The sequence below is a fragment of the Physeter macrocephalus genome, chromosome 11 (assembly GCF_002837175.3).
Source record: "Physeter macrocephalus isolate SW-GA chromosome 11, ASM283717v5, whole genome shotgun sequence".
Lineage (NCBI taxonomy): Eukaryota > Metazoa > Chordata > Mammalia > Artiodactyla > Physeteridae > Physeter > Physeter macrocephalus.
In genome coordinates this window covers 28,894,933-28,901,432 of record NC_041224.1, presented here as the reverse complement: position 1 = coordinate 28,901,432, position 6,500 = coordinate 28,894,933, and positions in this window count along the sequence as shown.

Genomic DNA, 6,500 nt, shown 5'->3' with positions numbered 1-6,500 from the left:
CTTTCTTTCTTTCTTTCTTTCTTTCTTTCTTTCTTTCTTTCTTTCTTTCTTTCTTTCTTTCTTTCTTTCTTTCTTTCTTTCTTTCTTTCTTTCTTTCTTTCTTTCTTTCTTTCTTTCTTTCTTTCTTTCTTTCTTTCTTTCTTTCTTTCTTTCTTTCTTTCTTTCTTTCTTTCTTTCTTTCTTTCTTTCTTTCTTTCTTTCTTTCTTTCTTTCTTTCTTTCTTTCTTTCTTTCTTTCTTTCTTTCTTTCTTTCTTTCTTTCTTTCTTTCTTTCTTTCTTTCTTTCTTTCTTTCTTTCTTTCTTTCTTTCTTTCTTTCTTTCTTTCTTTCTTTCTTTCTTTCTTTCTTTCTTTTTCTTTCTTTCTTTCTTTCTTTCTCTCTCTCTCTCTTTCTTTCTTTCTCTCTTTCTTTCTTTCTTTCTCTCTTTCTTTCTCTTTCTTTGTTTCTTTCCGTATGTGATTTTGACTTCCACAATGAGGGTGTATTAGTTTGCTAGGGCTACCATAACAAATAACCACAAAATGAATGGCTTGAAACAACCAAAATTTGCTGTCTCACAGTTGTGGAGCCTAAAAGTCCAAAATCAAGGTGTTGGCAGGGTTGGTTCCTTTTGAAGCTTCTAGGGGAGGATCCATCCTGGCCTCTTCCAGCTCCTGGTGGGCCCAGTGTTCCTTGGCTTGTGGCAGCATCACTTCAATATCTGCCTCCACCTTCACATGGCCTTCTTCTTTCTGTGTCTCTGTCTTCATGTGGCAGTTTTTGCATGTGTCTGTGTCCAATTTTCCTTCTTCTGATAAGAACACCAGTCATATTGGATTAGACTCACCCTAGTGACTTCATCTTAACTTGATTATATCTGCAAAGACTCTATCTCCAAATAAGATTATATATTCATAGGCACCAGGGGTTAGGACCTCAACATATCTTTTTGGGGAACAAAGTTCAACCCATGATAGAGTGATATATCCTGTAAGCAATAGGAGGGACTGATGGTATTTAACAGGAGACGTATGTTAGTTGGACACACAAATGACTGGGCATATTGAAATCAAGAGATGGTTCTAAAATAGAGATCAGCTTCCAAGAATAAATGAAAACCCAGAGAGGGAACACGATTGCCTATAGAATTGTATACAGTGGAAGAACCGGGGCCAGGGACAGAATCTTAAGGACTCCCATCCAGGAACTGGGTAACTCATTACTGAGTTTTAGTAAAGCAGGCCAGAAACTGCCATGAATGTTTGTTATATGGTGGTGAACATGATGGAAAAGTCCCTAATCTCATGGAGTTCAGGTGCCAGAGCAGAGAAACCTGGGAAAGGGTGGCCATTGAGGAAGAAGGACAGTCAGGGGTGAATGGGACCACAGAGGTGAAGGAAGGAGGGATGTAAAGGAAGAGAGTGGCTCACAGGGATAAATGCTGAGCAGAGAGAGGAGGCAAGATAAGAACCCAGAGCGGCCGTGAGCTTTAGCAACAAGCGAGTCATGGCCCACCCCAGTGAGGATGACTGTAGTGGAACGTTGGGGGCAGGAGCCAGAGTGCCATTGGTTGAGAAGTGTTTAGCCTGTTCCTAGAGGAAGTGAAGAGCCTTAGGATCGAGGAACTGTTTTAAGATGGAAGACCCTTGCACATTTGTATCTGTGGAGTTGCAACCACAAAAGAAGGAGATGTAGCAGATAGGTAGATAGATGATAGATAGATAGATAGATAGATAGATAGACTGATCATTGAAGGAGAGGTGTCCTTGAACAGGAGTTCAGGGAGAAGAGAAAGGAGCTCTAGACTGGGGGCTGCATGAGAACCACAGGGCTTCAGGAGGAAACGTGAAGAGGATGATTGCAGATGGTGATAAAGCTGTAGGAGAAGAGGTGACATGCAGGAAGGCCTTCTTACTCTCAAGTCACAAGTCAGACGCTGCCTCCTCATGAGGCCTGGTCTGAGAGCGCCTTGGGAAGTGCTGTCAGCCTCGGTCCTCCTGTAGCCTTTGCCTTCTCTGCTCTGCTTCCACCATGTTCATCAGAGCCCATATCACCCAGGGCCCTTCCTTGCTCCCCTCTGACCACATGTGGCCTTGCACTGCCAGGAACATCAGCGTGGGGGAGATTGTGGGGTGGTGACAAATGTATCCTGCTGGGTCCTAGTCTTAGTTTTGCCTCAGACCAGCTGGGTGATCTTGGGTCAAGTCATTTGGCTTCTTTCAACTTCCGTTTTCTGCATCTAACAAATTAAGCAGCTGGACTAAAGGCTCTGAAGCAGGACTCAGCAAACTATGACCTACGGGCCAAATCAGCCCACTGCCTGTTTTTGTAAATAAAGTTTTACTGGATGTGATGGGCCAAACTTCATCCTTCCCCAGATTCATGTGTTGAAGCCCTAACCCCCAGTATCTTAGAATGTGACTGTGTTAGGATTTAGGGCCCTTAAAGAAGTGACTGAGTTAAAATCAGACCATTAGAGTGAGCCCTAGTGCAATCTGACCCGCATCCCTATAAGAAGAGGAAATTCGGACACACAAAGAAACACTGACAGCACCCGTGCACAGAGGAAAAGCCAGGTGAGGACACAGTGAGAAAGCGGCTGTCCACAAGCCAGCGAGACACACCTGAGAAGAAGTCAAACCTGCCAACACCTTGATCTTGGACTTCCAGCCTCCAGAACCGTGAGAGAATAAATTTCTGTCGTTCAAGTCACTCGGTCAGTGGTATTTTGTTACGCGGTTCTAGCAAATGACCACATTGAAACACAGCCCCACCTGGTCTCACTGATATGCGTAATCTAAAAAAAAACCCGAACTCGCAGAAGCAAAGAGTAGAATGGTGGTTGCCAGAGGTGGGGGAAATGGGTGAAGGTGGCCAGAGGGTAATATACGTCATGGTGACCATACTTACGTATTTTATGTTTAAATGTTACTAAGAGAGTATATTTTAAAAATTCTCACCACACACACACACACACACACACACACACACACACACACGGATTGTAAATATATAAGGTGAAGAATGTGTTAACTAACCTTATTGTGATGATCATTTTGCAATACATACATATATAAAGTCACTACACGTATAACTCAAACTTCCACAGTGTTTTATGTCAACTGTATCTCAATAAAGCTGGAAAAAAATATGTAGAATGAATGTCCACCAGTATGGGCTGCCCGTTTGTCTCTAAGTTTTTGCTATTGCTTTTTTTTTTAGTAAACAAAAATCTGTCGTCCAAAAATGTATGTATAAAATACTGTTCACTGAGCACCTACTATATGCCAGGAATTGTGTTCTGGACTTTCCTTTCAGTTACTTCCCACATAACTCTGTGAGGTGGGTGCATTTCCTTTTTTTTTAAATTGAGTATGATTGATTTACAATTTTATGTTAGTCTCAGGTGTACAGCAAAGTGAGTCAGTTATACATATAAATATATCTACTCTTCTTCAGATTCTTTTCTCTTATAGGTTATTACAAATTATTGAGTGTAGTTCCCTGTGCTATACCGTAGGTCCTTGTCGGTTATCTATTTTATATATAGTAGTGTGTATATGTTAATCCCAAACTCCTAATTTATCCCTACCCCCAGCCTTTCCCCTTTGGTAACCGTAAGTGTTTTTTCTATGTCTGTGGGTCTATTTCTGTTTTGTAAATAAGTTCATTTGTATCATTTTTTTAGATTCCACATATAAGATATATCATATGATGTTTGTCTTTCTCTGCTGACTTACTTTACTTAGTATGATCATCTCTAGGTCCATCCATGTTGCTGCAAATGGCATTATTTCATTCTGTTTTATGGCTGAGTAATATTCCATTGTGTGTGTGTGTGTGTGTGTGTGTGTGTGTGTGTGTGTAATAAAGCTGGAAAAAAATATGTAGAATGAATGTCCACCAGTATGGGCTGCCCGTTTGTCTCTAAGTTTTTGCTATTGCTTTTTTTTTTAGTAAACAAAAATCTGTCGTCCAAAAATGTATGTATAAAATACTGTTCACTGAGCACCTACTATATGCCAGGAATTGTGTTCTGGACTTTCCTTTCAGTTACTTCCCACATAACTCTGTGAGGTGGGTGCATTTCCTTTTTTTTTAAATTGAGTATGATTGATTTACAATTTTATGTTAGTCTCAGGTGTACAGCAAAGTGAGTCAGTTATACATATAAATATATCTACTCTTCTTCAGATTCTTTTCTCTTATAGGTTATTACAAATTATTGAGTGTAGTTCCCTGTGCTATACCGTAGGTCCTTGTCGGTTATCTATTTTATATATAGTAGTGTGTATATGTTAATCCCAAACTCCTAATTTATCCCTACCCCCAGCCTTTCCCCTTTGGTAACCGTAAGTGTTTTTTCTATGTCTGTGGGTCTATTTCTGTTTTGTAAATAAGTTCATTTGTATCATTTTTTTAGATTCCACATATAAGATATATCATATGATGTTTGTCTTTCTCTGCTGACTTACTTTACTTAGTATGATCATCTCTAGGTCCATCCATGTTGCTGCAAATGGCATTATTTCATTCTGTTTTATGGCTGAGTAATATTCCTGTGTGTGTGTGTGTGTGTGTGTGTGTGTGTGTGTGTGTATACACACACACCACTATATATATATACAATATATCTAATATATATACACCACATCTTCTTTGTCCACTTATCTGTCGATGAATATTAGGTTGCTTCCATGTCTTGGCTACTGTAAACAGTGCTGCAGTGAACACTGGGTACATGTATCTTTATGAATTATGGTTTATCCACATTTTACAGATTAAAAAAAAATGAGGCTACATGAGAGGAAGTGACTTTCCCTGATTACAGAGCCTGCAAAGGTCAAGGCTGAGAAAGTGATCTTCAAAGCTGTGGTCTTTTCACCATGACATGCCACTTGCAATATTTTATTAAAAAATTTTTTTGTCTTTGTGTTTTTTGCAATTTTTAGGGCACTGCTAATAACCAGACACTCAGAGAATGTTTCTTGAATTAATCCTTGGCTTGGTGCTTCTCCCAAATATGGTAACCCTTCTGTCTACCAATATATAGTAAACACCAACTCTGACCTGGGCCCTGTTCTAGGCTCTGGGGACACAGTGATTAACAGACAGACACCATTCCCTGCCCTCGTGGAGTTGAACGTTGGTTATATCATTTTCAGTGGCTTTACACCAGTCTATAGCCTGCCCCGCCTGATTGTGTACTCCTTGGGGGACAGAAGCTCAGCTGCGTGGCAGCCAGCTCTGGGAGTCTGCAGTTGCCCCTGCAAGACTGATCGTTGCCAGAAGCTCTTTTTCATCGGCTGAGAAATACCTCCAAATCCACTTACCCTTCGCCACTGCCTCCCTCTCATTATTACAGAATGAGATAGCTCTATCCTCACATGTTTTCCTCTCTTGCACATGCACCTCATTTGAATAAGCTACGAAATCTACAAGCTACAAAACTGAGTCTTGGGTGGCAAATGTGATCTCCAGCAGTCCTTGGGTTGTGGGGGGAACCCACAAACCAAACCAAATTTGGCTTTCCAAAGCAATGATTTCCTTGTTCAAAAAGAAGGTAAGAAAGAGGAAAAAAATTGGGGGCTTTCTAAAGCTTCTCATTATTTTCTCTGAAATCAAATTAGACGAGGTGGCCCAGGGGGACACTTCCGCTTAGTCTGGGAGAGAATAGCCTCTCACAGCATCTGGGGGCTTGTGGCCGTCGGTGCTGGAGCTTACACTCAACTGTGAGACTTGTCACTGGAACTGATCTGACCTTTGGCTGGTAATTTTGCCCAAATTGCTTACCATCTTGCTCCCACCAGACTGCTAGTGCTTTTCAGTACAGTTTAGATTATCACTTGACATCCCAGAAATCTAGAAATGGAAGTCTAATTGGGAAAAATCCATTTTAATGAAACAAAGTTCCCCCAAAACCTGATGTCAGATTTTATTATGCCATCCCCATTCAACTTGTTACCACGGGGGCTAAGCCACCTTATTGAAGTAAAACATGTATATGGCTTCCCTATAATTTCTGGGCTCTCTGGACATAATCATATAAGGAATTATGAAGGCAGTGCCAAAGTGTCTCTACCATAGACTACATATTTCTTTTGGCCTCTCTTTTTTTTAATCTGTAAAATTAAGGCATTAAACTAAATAATATTTAAGCTCTTAACCCTCACTAAGTTCTGAATTAACCAAAAGGTGAAGGAGGCCCATGTATATATATGTTTACATCTGTAGGCACTTCAGTGCAGACAATTTACATGCTGTAAGAAATTGGATTCTGTCCCATGCTAAATATATTTTTAACAAAGCAGGCTCCCTGACTTCTGTCCTAGCACCAGTTAGTTCTGTGAAGATCTCTTTAGCCTGCAAAAGCTAGACAATTAGCAGAAGCCTAAGGACTGGGCTTTTGGTAGAGTGACACCAAGGCTCAGATTCTGGATAGGACTGTGCTGTCCAGGTGCAGTTGGACCACCTGCCAGTTAAATCCCTCTTTCACCTTTTTTTTTTTTTTTTTTTTTTTTT